The sequence below is a fragment of the Rhinolophus sinicus genome, linkage group LG09, assembly GCF_036562045.2.
Source record: "Rhinolophus sinicus isolate RSC01 linkage group LG09, ASM3656204v1, whole genome shotgun sequence".
NCBI lineage: Eukaryota > Metazoa > Chordata > Mammalia > Chiroptera > Rhinolophidae > Rhinolophus > Rhinolophus sinicus.
The window spans coordinates 29,387,244-29,405,513 of record NC_133758.1 but is presented as its reverse complement, the minus strand read 5'-3'; the positions used below and the strand labels follow the sequence as shown (position 1 = coordinate 29,405,513).

The window sequence follows — 18,270 nt, the reverse complement described above, 5'->3', positions numbered from 1 at the left end:
ACAGACCAACCTCTCACCCGAGCCACGGGCTGACCCTCATGTTGGCTGCAGATCCTTGTCACTGTGGTCCAAATTCCCACAGCCTCATGGAAAGAGTAGGTACTCATAGGTCCACCCCCTTTCTCCCTGCTGGACCCCTGCCACAGCCAGAGACAGAATGCAGTGCCAGGGAGCCAGGCAGACCTCCAGCCCTTCTGACCCATAGCTCATTTTTAACATTGATGGGGGGACTTTGATGTTTGTGGGACAAGTGGGGAGAGTGGCACCCCAGCGTCTAACAGCCTGATGTCCATCTTCCTGGGGACGTGCACATACCTCAGGGTCAACCTTGCTAGTCCAACACAGCAGGAGTCACACTGGAATCCAGAAGCTGCAGCTGCCAAGCCCATCCATCACCCCTGGACACTGATGAGGACTTCTGGGGACCCTGGGCGGGGGTCTTCAGAGATGGGATGACGCTTCCTGAACACCCTAGCAGAAGTCTCACGGGTCTTCATGCCATGCCAGGAGGCAACGCAAAGGAAAGTGGCCTCATGTGCCTCCCTGGAGAGCCCAACCTTGCCCAGAACTCAAGTCGTGCCTTGGAGCACCCAAGGCCACTCCTTGTTCCTTGGACTCCATCTGAGAATAACAGCAGGAGTCTTGGATCTTGTAAAAGGGTAGTTCTTTGCCCGAGCTGCTATGAAAATTACCTGGGAGCTTCCAAAAATACAGATGCTTAGGGCCAGCTCCTGAGATACTGATTTATCTGGAGCCCAGGCATCAGTATTTTGTTTTTTGAAAGCTATTTAAGTGACACCAACCTGCAGCCAGGGTTGGGAAGGGCTGTGGTGGGTCTTCTCCAGGCTGCCCCTGCCATCTCTCCTTGGGCACCACTCTCTGGCCCTCAGCTTGCCCACAGGCGCTCAGCTCTTCAGACTGTGCACCCACCTTCTCTGTCCTGACACCTGAGCCTGGACAACCCCCCACCCTCACATGGTCATTCTGGAAAGACATTGTCCTAATTTGGAGAGGTGGGTTCAATGGAATTATCTAGGTCAGCACGAAGCTCACCCCTCTGACATTGCAAGCTTCCTACTCTCTCTTGTGCCCCTCTCCCCTACGTCCATCAGGCCAGCCCTGCTCTGAGAGAAGAGTCCCAGGCTCTTCTTTCATCAGCCCACCAGTTTCCTTCCTATCCATCTGTGTTCCAGCCATCCTAGCCCTCCTGGAGTCACTGCTGTCCCCACCCCCTTTCCCCGTGGACCTCAGATGGTCCATGCTTAAGTACACACTATATTAACTCATGACTGATAACAGACTAGAGACAGACACAGAGATAGATGGATGGCAGACATGATTAATAGATGCTAGATATCCAGATTAAATGTTGGATGATAGATAGATATACAGATGAGAGAAAAATGATTGCAGAAAGCAGATAGATTTATGATCAATGGTACATACATAGCGATAGGTAAATGTGGATGGATGGATGGCCAAGATGTTTCTGAGGACTTCAGATACCTGCAGTTTAAATGCAAAAGGTCAGAAAAGTAACCATGGTCTCCCAGACCTGTTGGGGTTTTGGCTCTCAGGAGAACAAGTAACTCTGCTCTGCTTAAGACCTATTTAAACTACTTCTCTTTCAACTCAGATCTCTAAACCACCACATGTCTGATGGGTTTGTGGTTAATGGAGGTTACAGTGGGACTGGTTACTGTGGACATGTGAAGTTTCTCTTTGATGTTTCCCTGAGCCTGTGGGCAGGCTAGGGGTGCCTCCTGAGCCCCCACTGTACCTATTGAGGACCTTCTTTCCTGGAGGAAACCTGCCTGTCTCCCCAATAGGTATATGCTACTCAAAGGCCAGGACCATGCCCTCCAACCCCACAGAACAGGCTGGTTCTTGGAGTGGGGCAGGCTGACTGGCCCCTGCAGTTAGATAGCAAGTGTCAACCCATATGACACTATACACAGATTCATCACTCCTGGTCCTGTGGGGACCAGGCCCTCAGAGAGGACAGTGTGAGATGACTCATGCTGAGTACTCGCCACAGGCCAAGCACTGCTTGGAGCACTTTAATTTCATGAAGTGGGTACCACAGTCACTCCCATTTTACAGATGAGGAAACTGAGGCGCAGAGAGTTTTGGTAACTTGCTGGAGGTCCCAGAGCTAATCAACAGCAGGGCCAGGAGTTGAACCCAGGTGGTCTGGTTCCTGAGTTCTCATCCACCATATAGAGGATACCCCCTGCTCTGCTCACCAGACTGGATGGTGGAGAGGCTGTGGAGAGCTCAGTAAAGCACACCGCTCTGGGAACTGGAAAGGGCTGCATGATGTGCAAGATGTTATTATTTCTAATGACTAATGAGCTTGCGAGGGGTGTGTTGGTTCCCTCGAGAGAACAAACTATTTTGCAGGGTGGCAGCATATTAACTGTTGGTATGGGGCTGGCGTTGCTAACGACAGAGAGCCTGCTCTTGTCATTCAAAGACCTTCTGAGGCCTTCAGGTTGGCAATAGTTGGTTACCATGAAGTTCAGTTTACTGAGTGGCAGAAAGGGGAAATTGTGTGTTTCAGAAATCTGCCTGCCTGCTCTGGACCCCTTCTATTATTCACCAGCCAGTCATGCAGTTGGTCAACAAACTGTGCAAGGTATAGAGTTAGGAGGTACAAAGAGTAGACCTGATCTCTGAGTAAAAGTGCCTCCAAACTGAGGCTGGAGTGGCCCAGCTGTAGAAGGTCAGAGCTGGCTGGGGTCTGATAGAAGGGGAGCAGTGTGGAGCATGAAGGCTTTGCCTGGGGTGGTATGTCATGACAGCTGGGGCCACAGGCACTGAGTTCTCCGGGAGGCATTGAGTAGGGACGGGTGGGTAGGGATAAGGAAGGAAACCTGGGATGGGAGGCAGAGGAGAAAAGCAAGGAATTTTACTCAACACAAGTTCCTATTTGCAAGGATTTACAGAATCTTGTTTTGAAATGCAAGATACACCCTCCTACCATTGGGTCCTGGAGAGGGGCAGATGGAGGTGACAAACACTTTGGGCCCACTCTGCCCCAAGCAGGCTTGTCTGGGGGTGAAGGATGAGGGGGAACAGAACCCACTGGCTAGCTGTTGCACCCCTGCCAGTTCTCTCCACTGACACAGCCAGATTCTTCTACAGGGGTGATGCTGGCTGCTCTTTTGGATGTCCTGTGCCGGCTGGGCACTTCACACATTCTGCCCACTTCTCCCATATTTCAATATAACAGTTGTATTCCCATTTGACAAATCAGTTAAATGAGGCTCAGAGAGGCTGAGTAACAAACAGGCTCAAGCTCAAGGGGCAGTAAGCGGTGTAGGAGCGATTGGTACCAGGTGTCTGCTGGCTGTGCCATGTCTGCTCTGGTGTGTAAAATAGCATATGACTCAAACGTGCCTGTCGTAGGGTCTGACATTCCATCCTTTGGGTTCTAGGCCTTCAGACTCACCATTACCCTCTTCCCAGAGGCCTTTGAAATGTGGTGGCTCATGTCACCTCAACATGACTGATCTTGCCAGAAAATGTCCTCTATGATCAAAGGGACCAGATAAGCATTTAGGCCTGCAGTGTCTGAGGCTAGAAATGGAGGCAGAAGGATTGGGAAAGGATTAGAGGCTGAGAGGGAGAGTGAGGGGCTGGGAAGGGAGGTGTGTATTGCCTGGGAGAAGGGCTGTCATGGTACTGAGCTGGGGAGCCAGAGGGAGGGCTGGGCTGGAGGGGAGGGATTTGTAATGGGAACAGGACTTGCAGTGCAGCCAGGTGTGATGGACAGTGGAAAGTGGGGCCTACAGCAGTCCCAGCAAGGACTCCCCACCCCTCTTTCTCCTCCCACTGCACAGCAGCCAGATGTCCTAGGACTGTAGTGCCCTCTGACCTTGAGGTCTGGGGCACCTCAAGCTTTGTCTGCTGACTGCATCAGAAATACCTCACTCCTAGGCAGATGTGATTATTTTTCAAATGCGTATAGAAGCTGTTGTGATTTAAAAAGTACCAATTCATTTAAAAGCGCTGCTGAATTCAAGGTAGTTTACTGCATTTTGCATTCCCTCAAACAATGGATACTTGAAGTAAGACATCTATCAAGGTAGGGTTCTGATGAATTTTTGATATTAAAATGGCTGTTAACCTTGAAAAGCCTGGGCCTGCTGATTCAAGGAGGGCAGTGGGAGCTCGAGGAGCACAGTGTCCTGTAGCCGAATCCTAGGTCCGGTGCCATCGCACCTACAAGACTAGGGTCGCCCACTCAGAGAGAGGATCATGAGAGGGGCAGCAGGGAGGACCCTGGACCTGCAATTAGGAAACTCCCTCTAGCTCTGAGTCACCCAAAACTGCTACATGGGCTTGGTGTCTGCCCTTCTCTGAGCTTGGTTCTCATGTTCATTCTTGGATGTGGCCAGGAAAATGAGAAGAATTGAGTCAGTCCCACAACAGTTTCCAGTGAAAAACGCTGAATCAGCATCTCTGTCGCTGCCAGGAAAGGAGCTTGATGTCTTCCCACTATTGAGAGCGCCTAGTGGAGTGCCTGCCACACAGCGCATGCTCGATTCATGCTGTTTGAATGAATAATAACAGTAACCCACGTTTAATAAGGAGGTTTAGTCCGCGAACACTTAAGTTTGGGAAGAAAGCCTGGATGCACTGACCGGTCTCTTTCCACCCCATACCCTAGTGGGCTCAGGGTCTACCTTCAGCAAAGATGAAATGGGATCCCACCTTGGCTTTAGTGGCTGGTTTTGAATGTTGTGCCTTTGAACTGTGATCTGTTCTGTGATTGGGGCAGGAGGCTCTGCCTGGTGTCCCCACTTCTGCTGGGCAATGGGACGATTAGGCCTGCGGTCATCTGCTAACCTGAAATCTGGTGGGTGAGGCTGTGGAGACTCGGAACCGTTTTGAATATGGGGGGGTCATGGGGCGGTTACCTCTATTCCTCCATTTCTCCTACCCTACCACATTGGAGACGTCACTCCCAGGTCTCCAGGGTCCATAGGGGTCCCCGAGGACATGCTATTTTGGCCAACTCCATTCAGACAGCACCTATAATTAGATCTAGTCCTCTTTCTAACCTTTGTAAAAACTGACCAATCCCTTGTCCCAATACAGGAAGGCCCTATGCTCCCCTCGAACACCTTGTCAGTTCTGGAGTACTAACGGTGGACACTGAGCCAGTGAGGTTGTCTTTCCAGGATAGGCGCATTTTAACAAGGCCTTCCAAAACCTTGATCTGAAGAAATGAGGTTTATGGCGACAAGTGGGGTCCTCTCACAGCAGGGGAAGGTGTGTGATAGTTTGGGACTAGACTTTCACAAGACCCTCAAATCAACCTACAGAAGTGGAAGTGCCCACCGATTCTGCCTTGGGAGGGGCTGGCTTCCAGGAGAACTGCCTCCCTTTTTTCCCTCCCCCATGACTGGAAGCTCCAGGAAGGCCAAGTACTTAGCACGTTCCCTGAAATGGAGGAAAGTTGCCTGGTTATTAGTGGTGCCTAATGATATTTGCATAGATTAACAGGCTTTAATGCAATCATGAATGCCACAATCCTAAGAAAATAATGAAGAGATCCATTACAAAGTCATAAAGTAACTAAGTCAATACAGTAATAATTTGATCCCATATTAGCAATAATTTCATCTCCTGCTGCAAGGCGATTTTATAATGTGCACCATTTCTGGACACTTTTATAAATTTCACCTTTGTTTGAGAGAATTAATTAACAAAATAAAAAAATATATACTGCTGGTATTTTATACAATATATTAGTCATTAGTCTAAACTGGCAGGCTGTAATAAAACTTATTAAGATGGATGTGCTGGGATTTCTAACTTCTCTTCAGGTGGCCCATAGCCCTCTCATTGGCAAAACCCAGGGGTTGCCTGTGGCAGTGTGGCTCAGGTGGACAGTCAGGATCAGCAGGAACCCATGAAGTGTGGTGGGCTGAGGGAAGGGGTGGAGGCCCAGCCACACCCTTTCCTGGAAGCCCTCCCTGATTGCTCCAGCCCTCCCCAATGCTTCCTCCAGGGAACAGTCCCTGTCTCTGGCCCCACTCACAGCCCAGCAGCATTTTCCTAAGGCAGTATTTATTTCTCCTGACTGAACAGGGTCAGGGTTCTGGGGCTGGGAAGTCAGTGGTGAATGGAAGAGCACCCCCTATCATCTCCCCTTCCCCCAACAAGGACTGAAATCAGAGAGCAGAATCTTCCCTCTAGCTGTTCCCTATGGACCCATGGGCCTCTCCTGAGCAGGGTGAGAAACACACCAGACTGAAACCAGATTCTGCAAGAGCTCGGATCTGCAACCAGAAATCAATCAGGGCAATATCAACAGCAAGGTGTAGATAAGAGGGGAACAGGGAAATCAAAGACCAGACAGCATATGTGTGGGGGAGCAGGCAACAGAGAGGCAGTTGGAAGGGGAGGGACAATGATAGCTAAACCTTTCTCTCTCTCACTCTCTCAGTCTTTTTGCCCATCGCGTTGATAGAGTAGATCATCTGTGGGGTGTCACCTGCGGGTGAAGGCACTGGGAGGCCCCTACCCACTGCCTCCCAAGGGCTCTTGAATCCCACCATTGCAGCTCCATCTCTTTGGGGTAAGCATTGCTGTCTACCAAATTCTCTTTGAAAATGCAAAATCACTTTCTCCCTGTAGTCAACCTCAAACGAACACTTAAACACTCATTCCTTTATCAGATCACGTCCCCCCTGCCTGCAGCTGCCTCAGAGCATCTGACAAGGGATGGGGGGGATCATTTTTCCCACTGAGACAGGGCATCCTCTTAGGGAGCTGACCCCTCCTAGTTCTGTCTGGGACATACCGTACTTCTTAGGTCTTCTTTGTTTTTGTTTTTTGTTTTAATACAAAATTTACCAACAGTGACATGTATGCATCTTAAGTGTATAATTCATATGTTTTGACAAATATAAACACCTATGTACCCTAGACCCTTATCCAGATACAGAACATTGTCATCTTCCCAGAAGGTCCCTCATGACCCTTTCTGGGCAGCGTTCCAATGTCCTCAAAGGCACCCAGTGCTCTGACGTTTCTCACCAGGTTGGTTTTTGCCTGTTCTATAACTTCATACATAATGTACTCATTTATGTCTGGCTTTCTCAGCCAGCATAATGTCTGTGAGATTCATCCATGTTGCCTGGGCCACACAAGGGCCCTCTAGCCCATCAATGCAACCCCTCCTTCTCCAGGCGCTCAGGGTGTAGAGCAGAGGCACTGCCACCCATGGTGCAGGGCTCTACTGCTAATTGTCCTCCTGTGGGAGCTGGGAAGGGAACCTGGCTGGCACTGGGCTCAAGGGATCTGCTCGCCTCAGCTCCACAGATGGGCTGAGGAGTAGAGGGGTCCATTGGAGTTAGGGTGAGAGGCCAGGAGGATGGCCTCTGAACCCAGGGCCACAGGACCTTAGGGGGACTAGCTGAACTGTGAGCTCCAGAAACGTCTTGAGAGTGTGTATTACATGACCCAAGGCTGTGCAAATGCTGCCTCTTCCAAGGACCGTGCTTGTTCTCACCATGGCGCCCACTACCTTGGTTAGATCCATGTGCATCTCTCCTTTGTCACTGCAGGGACCTCCTAACTGTCCCTTGCTTCCACCTTGTCCTCTACAGTCTGTCTTCACAGCAGCCAGAGCGAGCAGAGCATGTCCCTTCTCCACTCAAAGCCCTCCAGTGGCTCCCTGTTTTACTATGAAAAAAGCCCAACGTCTTTAAAACGTTTTACAATATCTCACCCAGGATCTGTCCCCATTCTCTACACCCGCCCCACTCCAGCTATGCTGGGCCTGTCCTGACCTTGGACACCGGCTGAAACTCTGGACCTTTTGATTGGGATTCTTGCTTATTGTCTGCCCCCTCCCCTAACTTGTACGTCCTGGGAGGGCAGGGATGGCCCAGCAGCACTCAGCCTGGGATCTGGCTGTGCTCATCAACCTTCCGTGACACAACTAAATGGATGAATGAAAAGCTTCCCTCAGTTTCCCAAAGACTCTGTGACCCAGAAAGGTGAAAAACCTTTAGGCATGACCAGAGCAAGCAGGTCAGTCCAGGCCAGGCAGAGAGGGCTCCCGGTGAGCTCCCTCCAGGCCCTCATGCAGCCACGAACCGTAGGGGAGCCCTGGGGAAAGAGCCCAGAGCCCACAGGGAGGTGCCCCTGACCCAGGGCAGATGGAGCAGGCGCAGTGGAGAAGCAGTGGGGGAGGCGTTCCTGAGTCAGCCATCTAGGCCAAGAGTTCCTTACGGCAGAATACTGGGTTTCTTAAATACACTTGTTGCAAAGACTTCCTTGATTTACAAGTTGTTTTACTCCCCCAGTCTGTTAGCAGTGAGGTGGGTGAAGAGGGACAAGAAAGGGAATGTGGGTGTGAGGGTCCCAGGGGCCTGGTGTTGGTACATGGGATGAGGCAGAACTGGGACAGAAAGGCAGTCTTGGGGACCCCCTTGGAACTCCCCTACTCACAGTGGCCAGCTCATGAGGAAAGGAGGAGCGAGGGAAAGGAAGAAAAGGAGAGGACAGAGGGCAGAGACCCTGGGAGGAAAGCGTAGGGAAGGAGAGAGGATTGGTGGGTGCTGGCTGAGGATGAAAGGCACCAGTGGATGTGGCCAGCTCCCGCAGTGAGCACTGCTGCCTCACTCAGTCCCCCGTGTGTCACTTAATGTTTGCAGTTAAGTATTTACAGATATGTTCCCATGGCAACCAAGGCTTCAAAGTTACTCTCACAATTCTGTTTTCTCAAATGTGTTTCTCTGGTTGATTGCACAGAGTTTTCTGGAAGCTGGCCAGGCTGAGTGAGTCACATTTCCAGCCCTGTATGGTCCCCATCCCCCTCTCCCCTTCTAAATACGCAATCTGGCCCATCCTCCTCTGATGGATGCCAGGGCTTGGTTAGGCTGTCCTATGGCGCAGAGCTGGGAGTCCTCTCTCCCTGTCACCACCTGGAGCCTCCAGTTTTCTGGGTCCAGTACAAGCTCCCTTTCTACCAGAAAATATCCCTGAGCTTCTCACTCCACAAGGAAGATCTGAGCCCAGGGCTCCCTCTGTGTTTTTTGAGGTTCCTTGAAGGTGGGGCCTTCCCCCTTCACCTTTGACCCCTGGCACCAGGCCCAGGGCCTGGTGTGTGTAACCTGGGCATTGTAGACATTCACTGATTGCACCCTAGGTGGAATCCTGTACCCCAGCTCTTTCATAGCACCACCTGTGAGGGTCCCTGACCTGCGCGTTCAGCCATTTATTTCCCGAGCCTCTGTTCTGGGCCAGGCACGGTGCAATGTGTTGAGACACAGAGAGGAACAAATACAGACTCCCTGCCTACATGGAGCTTCCCTTTAACCATGGATAAGAAAAGATCAGGTAGTCGTCTGTGCCATGAACCAAATTAAAAAGGTGGCTGATAGTAGAGCTGGGGGCACGTTAGTTGGCAAGTCAAGGAAAGCCTGGGTGAGAGGGATGTATAAGCTGAGACATGATGAGCAGTGGCATATGGGGGAGAGGTGCTGGCAGAGGGAACAGCTGATGCAAAGGCTGGAGCAGGGATGTTTCAGCGATAGCCATGAGGCAACAGGGCTGCAGCAAGAGATGGAGGGAAGTGGTGGCTGGAGGTAGAGTCAAGGAGGCAGAGGGACCAAAAGAAGGTAAGGACCTTAGACTCCCACCTGAATGAGAAGGCTGCTTGGCTGAAGCCTTTAGAGAGTCACGTGGTAGAGAAACAAGCTCTGATGGAGCCACCATGTAGCGAAGAGACTGTGGAGGCATAGACATGGCAAAGAAGGGACATGGAGAGAGAGGAGGTTCAGAGTGGGTGGGGGATGGAGGAAAAGAGCTTCAGCTAAAAGGAGGGACCATTGCAGGGGGTCCTGCAGCCCCTGTGTCCTCACACTCTTACCGCTGTCCTCCACCAGACCTGACACACAAGAAGGCAGAGGTGGGCACCGTTCCCCTGCCAGTGTAGATGTTCGCTGATTGCCTGCTGCATTGTGTCCTGCACCCCAGCACAGCATTCCCGAGGGCAAGGATGCTGCCTCCCCCAGCTTTGCCTGAGCTGCCCCTTCCTGGGGAGGAGACATGCTCCTGCTCCCTGCCACCCCTCCTCCTATTCCATGAGCTCCAGGAGCCTGGGCCCAGCCATTGCTCTCTGTAGGACCCTGCGAGGAGTGAGAAGTGGCTGATGCTGCTAATGGTTCATTGAGTGGCTGTATCTCTATTATAAATGATTTAAGTCACCGGCATTTAATTGATGTTATAAATGTGATATTTATGACACAGTATGGAAGACGACACATTCTTTCGTTACTATACACCGTGGAGCCTGGCATGACATCTGGAGCATAATGCCTTCCACTTCCGCCTTCTCCCTGCTCTGCTGGCCTTGCCACCACTACCCAGACCTCCTGCCTGCTCTGGGCCTGGGCAGTAAGGAGAGGAGGAGGGCGGCTGGTGTGGGAAGGCGGGCCTGCCCTGGCTCCACCCCTGGGCTTGGCTCTGGGGAGGACCTGTAGGAAGGTGTGTAAGCTGGGGCTATGCTCTGCCTTCATAGAGAAGCAAACACACACGCACACATGCACACACACACTCACCATTGTGCAGAGGCTAGGTGAGCACAGGGAAGGCTGATGCAGGCAGGCAAGGCTTTGTGGAGGAGGGCAGCTTTGAGCTGGGCATTGTGGCTACGCAGGATTTACAGAACGAACGAAGAAAGAAGGGGCTGAGAGCCAGGACATCAAAGTCACCCATATCTGGGTTCCAATTCAGTTGTCACCATTTAATTTTCTTGTGACTGTGGGCAAGTAATTTAGTCCTTTTGAACCTCAAATCCCTCATTTGTAAAACGGGTATGTGATCTTATCGGTAGAAGTAGAACCATTACCTCCTCTGTTCTGGATCCCATACTTCTCTCAAAAGGGCCATATCACAAGGTGAACCACGTTAGAACGCCTCCTACTGGCTATTCCTAAGTAACCCCATGCCCACCTTGTACTCACAAAGGAGGGGATGGACAGCTGGAGACAGACTGAGGGGCTCTTGAAAGGCAGTCAAAAGGGATAGGAAATAGGGAAACATTTTAGATTGCTGAGCTTGGGAATAGTTTAAGGAATGCCAATCTGGTAGAGTGGGTAGGGTGTCGTTGTGGGAGGAGCTGGAGGCAGAAAGGCCTGGACGAGACAGTAGCTGCTTCCTGTCCCATCCATGCTGCTCTTTGCTCTATCCCTCTGACACCTTGTTCTCTGCAGGAGACTCATCACTTCAGACTGGTCCCATGCCCGCCTGAACCCCACCCATCCACCCTTCTCAGGACCTTGTCAGGCAGCAGCAAGTGCTCCAACACTGAACCTGGGCTCACAGCCAGGTCATGGATGCCATCCCGTTGTGCCATCCCGTTATAATGTTCCCATAAGCCCCCTCTTCTGAACTCTGGGATCCCTGATCACCTCTTCCCCCTCCCTCACGTTCTGAGCTCCTTTGTGGGAGACCAAGGAGGGGCAACAGCTGGAATGACTTCTCAACATCCAGGTTTCCATGTCTGAGGGCAGAGGTCACGCAAAACTACGGGCCATCTAAAAAGTCAAGTGATCCAAAGAGTTGGACAGCACCCACCATTTTGGCTTGGGAATATATGTTGACTTTCATAGTGAACAAGTTGGATGCTATGGGAATGTGGCCATTTTAGGAAAAGTCCCAAGAACCCGCAGTGGTACGTCTGATGCCCATAGCCCACTGCTTCCTGGATGGAACTACCTCCCTAACCCCCCTACCACAGCAGTCCCCCCGCCCCCATCCTTGCTTCTGCCCTCTCCTGCTGCTGGAAGTGGCTAAGTCCCCAGTGGACGGGACAAGTGCAGTTCCTGTCAGCATCCACAGGCCTCAAGCCCCCCAAAGTGCTCCATCCAGGTAAGGGGCTGGAAGGCCTCACACTGCTTCTATCCGCTCGTCACTGTGGCAAGCAGCCTTCTCATGATCGCTTACATCAGCAGCGAGGGGCAAGCAAGCTCAAAGCTCTGATGGGGGCACAAGCTGAACAAAGGGCAGACTGCCATGAAGTCACCTAGGAGGGAGGACAGTCAATGACCACATTGAGGTGACATTAGGTAGCCCAGGACTCCCAGACCGGGTCTCCTGAAGGTGGTGAGGGGGAGGGAGGTACATGACAGTGAGGACAGAAGCATGGGACCATTTCAGATGGGAGGCATGGCAGAGTTCCCCGGAGGCTGCCAGGTGGGGGGCTGAGGCATTGGCAGGGGAGTGTGGTGTGGCGGCAGGTTAGACCCTTTGCGAGAGCAGGGGCTGGGGCCGCTGTGGCTGGGAGCAAACTGCCCTCCTCTACCAGCTTTGTTTCCTTTTCCATTCTCCATCCAGATGACCACTGTCACAGAGTGGTTAGAAGCGGCAAGGGGCACAGGCTGTCTGAGGGACAGGGTGCACCAGCCAAGTCAGGGCGAAGGGGACGTGAAATGGAGGTGTGGGAGAGTATAGTGGGGAGGGGGCATCCTGCAGGAATTGGGGCCCCCCGGAGGGTGCTGAGCAGACAGAATCGGACACTGTATGACAATGGTGGTCTGGAAGGAGAATAGACTGGTGGAGGAGGGCTGGGAAGAACTGCCTCATTGTCCTCAGCACTTCCTCTGGCTCTTACTTGGCACCCTGGGGTGAGAGCCAGCCCAGGCTGGAGGCTGGGGGCAGAGGTGGGGAAAGGTGTCAGCAGAGCCTAAGGCCCCCAGATAAGGGGGCTTTGAGGAAGGGCGTCTTCTGCCCCTACCTTCCCTGGCCCCCTGCAAGGTACTACCTGAGTGGGCTCAGCTTTCTGTCACAGGGAGAGATTTAAAACTAGAAATCCATTTGCAAGGCCCTTCCTCCCTCCCCACACCTGTCTTCCCCCCAAAAAGGAAAACAGTCGTTGAAATTGAAAAATGGTGCTCAGTGAAGGTTTTAAAGACATTTTGAATTTGAAATATATTTTAAAGGTCATTTTCAACAGTAATTACGTTCTAATGGTGGGGCTCTTAGCAAAGGCAGTATCCCACAGTAATATTAGACCAAATAGAAGCAGTGAGAGTCTTGGTCTCCTGGAGCCCTCAGAACCCAGTGGGGCAAGGTAGGAGTGGGGTGGTGGTGAGGAGGGGGTATAGCATATTCTCCCTGTAGAGCCAGTGTCAGGGTCCCCACTGGGTTCCCAGGAACAGGGAACTGTACACTAAACTTTGCCCTAGCACAGCGGGTCCTCCAAGAGTTCTCCCAGAGCACTGCATCTGGGCTCTGGGGTTCACAGGCACCCTCCTGTGGGGCAGAGACGGGCCTCCTGGCTGTGGGACAGCCTACCTTCCTACCTCCAACTCCCACCCCTGATACACTCACACCCTTTCCTTCTGCTTCCAGACACACTCTGGGGCCTTCCTGATGGCAGGTTCCCTAACCCATCCCAAGCCAGTTCCCTGGGGGAGGCGTCTAGGGCCCACAGCTCCACCTGGGGAGCTCCACAGTGAGCTGGGAGCTGAGCTTGCAAGGAGACTGCCTCTCTCCGCTTGCCCTTGACTGTGGTCTACATTTTGGGGACCAGATCGAGGACATGAGTGCACTACTACTTATTTACACCTCAACATTTTCGATGCTTTATCTCCAACAAACAAACCCACCTACCCCTAGACCCACTTTTCTCTCTCTCAGCAGTGCACCCATTCTTTGTAGGAAGCCTCACCCTAACAGAAGCACAAGCTTCTTGAAGCAAAGCAAGGTATGAGCACCTACTGTTAATCAAAATCAGGATATTCTATAAGGGCTGCCAATGCCCCCCGGGGTTCCATGAGAAGGCTGGCTAGCAGACTGTGGGGAGAAAAGACAGAGGACAAAGGGCAGTGGAGAAGCCGTGTGTCTGGGCATGTAGAAAAGGCCCGATCAGAACCAGGACGCTGAAGGTAACCTGGGAGGGCTTCATGCAGGAGGTGTGTCAGGCATGAGCACACACCAGCAAAAGAATGAGGAACCAGGAGCAGCGAATAAAGAAATAAGCTGCAAGCTTCAGTCTTTCCCAAGAAGGCGAGGACTGCCAGCCCAACTGGGGAGAGGTGGGTTCTTCTTTCCAGGTTTCTGTCAGGTCCCCAAAGGCAGCACAGATCCTGCGGTGGGGTGAGGGTTTCAGAACCAGGGCCTGGGAACAGTGTTCTCTGAGCGTGGCCCGCTTTCAGTCTCCCTGTCCCTGTGGATTTACTTTGAGGGAGGCTGGGGGGAAGAGTAGTCAACCTGGCTGTGGTCTCCTCTTCCCAGAAGCGGCCCAGAAGCGGGTGGCGCGGCGCAGTGCGCGCATGGATCGCCCAGAGCGGCGGACGCTGTCAGCCAGCGCTGCGCTGGACAAACGGCGCGGGGCGCAGGTGATTCCCGGGTTCCAAGTCTGTGTACCAAGTCCGAGCCAGCGCGGCACGGGGAGGGGACTGGAGGGCGGGGCGGGGGGGGGTGTTGTGGCCCGGGAGCAGAGCCCTGGCCGTGGCCGTAGGCTGGAGGGAGAAGGTCGGCCGAGGAGAAGAGCGAAATGTAGAAATATCTGGGAGAAGCGCAGCGCCAGGCTAGTGTTATTAACTAAAGCATCTTATAAAACTCCAGCCATTAATAACAGGCTGCCGCCACATCGGGGTAATTTATTCAAATTGCGGGTCCAGGACGGAGGAACAGATGTTTCAGAGCTGCTGGTGTCACCGAACGAATTCCAAGGGAGGAGGGGGCGGTGCCGCATTCCTGCGGGGCGGGGAGGGGCCCTTCGCCGGCTTAGCAAGTCTCGCATTTCACTGGGAGGTGGGGACCTCACCTCCGGCTGCGGGAGGAAGAGTAGGGGTCGGCGAAGGATTGCTAGTTTAGTTTAGTTCAACAAGTGCCAGGATAGAAAGCCAGAGCATGAGAACGGGCAGGAAGGTCCCGCTGCCTAGAATGTCGCTGCTCCCATCCAACTGAAATGCCATTTCTTAAAGTTTTCCATGGTTTTTCCAGACTCATAGCCTGGTGCTGGCAATCAGAGAGGGTCTGGGTTCCTTCCCAGGTGCACCCACCATCCATCAGCTGGTGACTCCAAGCAAGTTAACCTCTGGGCCTCAGTTGCCTCATCAATACAATGGAACAATAACTCCTAAGTCATGGAGTGGGGAGAAGAAGAAACACAAGGACCCAGGGAGGACCTGGCCCATGCAGGGGCTGGTTACCGTCAGTTGGTTTTCTGTACTACACCTTCTGGCCCTCACTTGCTGTTAACTTACTGCTTTGATTCAAGGTCTTTTCCTGTCGCTCAGTGGCTTCATTGCTTTTACCCCAGTCCCAGCCAGACTGTAAATCCCCTGTGGCCAAGGATCTTGTTGGTGTGCCCATGTGTACTGGGTGTGGAGTGTTCACAGTGGACGCTCAGTCAATGCTTAGGATGCTTTTCTTCTCTCCTGGGGAAGGGGCCACACAAGCCTCCCCGTGGACTCCATTACCTCCGCACAGTCCCCTAGAGCTTGGCCGAAGCTGGGTTGGGTCCTAGTGGGGGGCCATGGCTTCCGAGTCTGGCCACAGTTTCCAGGACAGACCAGAAAAATCAGTTACCCCCCGGGCTCCTGCCAAGCAAGACCTGGGGAAGTGGAACTGTAGAGGAAAACCCTCCTGACCAATTTTGCCCTTTTTGGCAAAGCAAACATCTCTCTTAAGCTGTTTTTGGCTCTAATTTACTGCCCTCCCAGGATGTCTAATGCTGGGGGCGGGCCAGGGGGTGTGTGGGGAGGGAGACACAGCTCCGCTGATATCTGCATGCTCTGAATCTGAATGGGGGGGGAGACATAGAAGAGCCCAACAAATTCTGGGTGCCCTGACTCACTATTTAAAATAGGGGAAGAGATTTGCTCCTCTTTTCTCTGTTTTGCAGATGTGCTTATTAAGTGGGCTTAAAGCGGGGCTCAGCCCAATCAAGGGATGTTCTGTAATGCCCCTCTTGGGTGTCCAGCCTTATGCATGGTTCCTTGCCCAATGCTAACAAAAGGCTTTCAGCGGCCTCTGATGGCTCGTTGCAGTGAGCAGCGGGTGGCTACAAGGGTGACACTCTGGAAATGTCCCAATTGGAGGCAGACACGTCTCTTTCCACAGGCCCAGCCCCGATGGTGCCACTATAACGTGATGAAAGGAGAATGAGGAGGCTCTTCTGTCCCCCACACAGCCCTGACCTGAAATGACACCACTAGAGTGATATTCTGTTAGGGAAAGATTGCTTAGGCAGATTCTGCCCTTGGCAGGACAGCATCCGTGCATTTATTAGGTGCTGAGGGCTCAGGACTGGGCAGAGGGGCCACCTTTGCCATCTCTGTGGTTTGGCCTGGGGACCACTCTGGACAAGAGGTTAGGTGGGGGAATTGGCTATCACAAGCCTGGGGGGAGACATAGGGGCCACCAATACCCCCACCTCGGAGAGGTGAGGGGAGGTGGAAGGGCTGTGATGGCAGGAGAGGGCTCCCTCCCCCCAAGTCCCACCCTGGCCCTCCCCCAAAGTGCTCCCTGCTGACCTGGCTGGGAGGTCAGTGGCAGCCACCTGCCCCGTGCTTCTGCTCCTGGCAAATCGGACCTGCTTATAGCTCAAGGTTCATTTCAAATGAAGGAGAAAGTGAAGCCCCACACTCACAGGGCAATCAGCGCACTCCATGATGAATGGAGCCTGTGTCACTCGGTGAAAATGAATATTTCTTTGCGATAATGGCCAGATGGTAGCAACTCTCCGATCCAAATTAAAACATGCATGATAAATGCCAGGAAAACAGAGGAAGACAAAACCCCAACCTGGAGTGAATTCTCTCTATAAATCTTCCCCCTGCGCCCCCTCCCCCACCACCACTGCGGCCCTGCTAATAGCCATTAAATTATTAAGATGCGCTGCAAGGAGAATGCCAATGTCAGTGGCACCCTCCCTGCTGCCCCCCTCCACCCCCTGCCTGTGGGCCTGACTTTGGAGGGGCTGGGGAGGAGTGGGGACATGAAATAGAGGGCTACTTTTAGGCCGGCAGAGAGCAGGGATGGTGAGGAAGGTTCCTGCTTAGAGACACAAGTGAGAGACTGGTCTCATGGTGCCAGCGCTGAGGGAGGGCCTGGTGCCCAGCTAGGCTCTGTGGTGGGCTGGACATGCCTGCCCCCACGAAGGGCACAGCCTTTACTGAAAGATGAGAAACGGACACCCATTGCTGACTTTAGGGCTCAGACAGAGGGCAGGAAGGGGCTCTTGAGTCCGGAAGTCCAATGAGGAACAGCTGGAGAAAGCATTCCAGCTGGTGGGCTGACCTCCAGCCTCCATAAAGCGTTTCTCCTCCCCAGGTCCAGACAGACAGGGCGCTGCCTGAGCACCCAGATGGGCTCTCCTCTGCTGGGCAGACATGGAGTTTCTCCACCTACTCCTTCTCGCTGACCCTCCACACTCGGGCAGACCACAGACAGGCTCATCCTGCTGCTGACTGGGCTTGTTCCCTGGGCAAGTCCGGCCTCAGACCCTCCCTGAGTCCCTTTATACACTTCCCCTCCATTTCCAAAAGCATGGGGAGGACACTGAGGAGCTGGAGGGCCCATCCTGAAGGCTGTGACCCAGCCCCATCCTTTGTGCACCTGATGGGTGGCGGTGATACTGGGAAAACTCCCTCTGGGTGTCAGTGCCCCAGCACACCCGTGAGAAGGCAGCCAGACACGGAGGCCTGCCCAAGGGCTGAGGTGTGAGGCTGAAGACTGGGTGTGTGGTCTTGGGCAAGTCATCGCTCTTCTCCGAGCCCTTGCTTCCCCCTCCATCACATGGGGGTGTGCTCAGTCAACCTTACAGGCTGTTGCAGGATGTGTGCACTCCTACTGGGGTCTGGATGACTTTGTGGGGGGGATCGAGGCCCAGTTGGCTCTCTCCATTTTCCTTCAGAGCCCTAGCTTGGCTTGAGCAGCAGCTGCTGCAGCACTGCCCGAATCCCCTGTGTGTTATGTGGGCTGCGTGGGGAAGGAGCAGGCCTCTCTAACAGCAGGCAGGGCATGTCTGACCAGGAAGACTGGGCAGCAGTAGAGAAACGAGAATCTGGGGCGGGCCTGGGGAACTTGGACTGAAGGGTGAGAAGAGACAGAATCTTCCCTTACCCCCAGCCCAGACTCAGACACTGTGTACCTCTACGTGCCCTGGAATTTGAGGACCAATAGGACCCACAATGCACCTCTTCTGAGTCTTCCAGAAAGTGAACCCTCCTCTCCATCCAAACCAATTCTTCTATGTTGTTTTAAAAATATCTAAGAGGCCACATATTT

General features: G+C 53.0%; 1 protein-coding gene across 50 annotated transcripts in view; it reads right to left on the bottom strand.

Annotated features, from left to right (window-relative positions):
• CELF4 (CUGBP Elav-like family member 4) overlaps positions 1-18,270 on the bottom strand; it is a 297,226-nt gene that overhangs the window by 41,031 nt on the left and 237,925 nt on the right. The window lies entirely within an intron of this gene.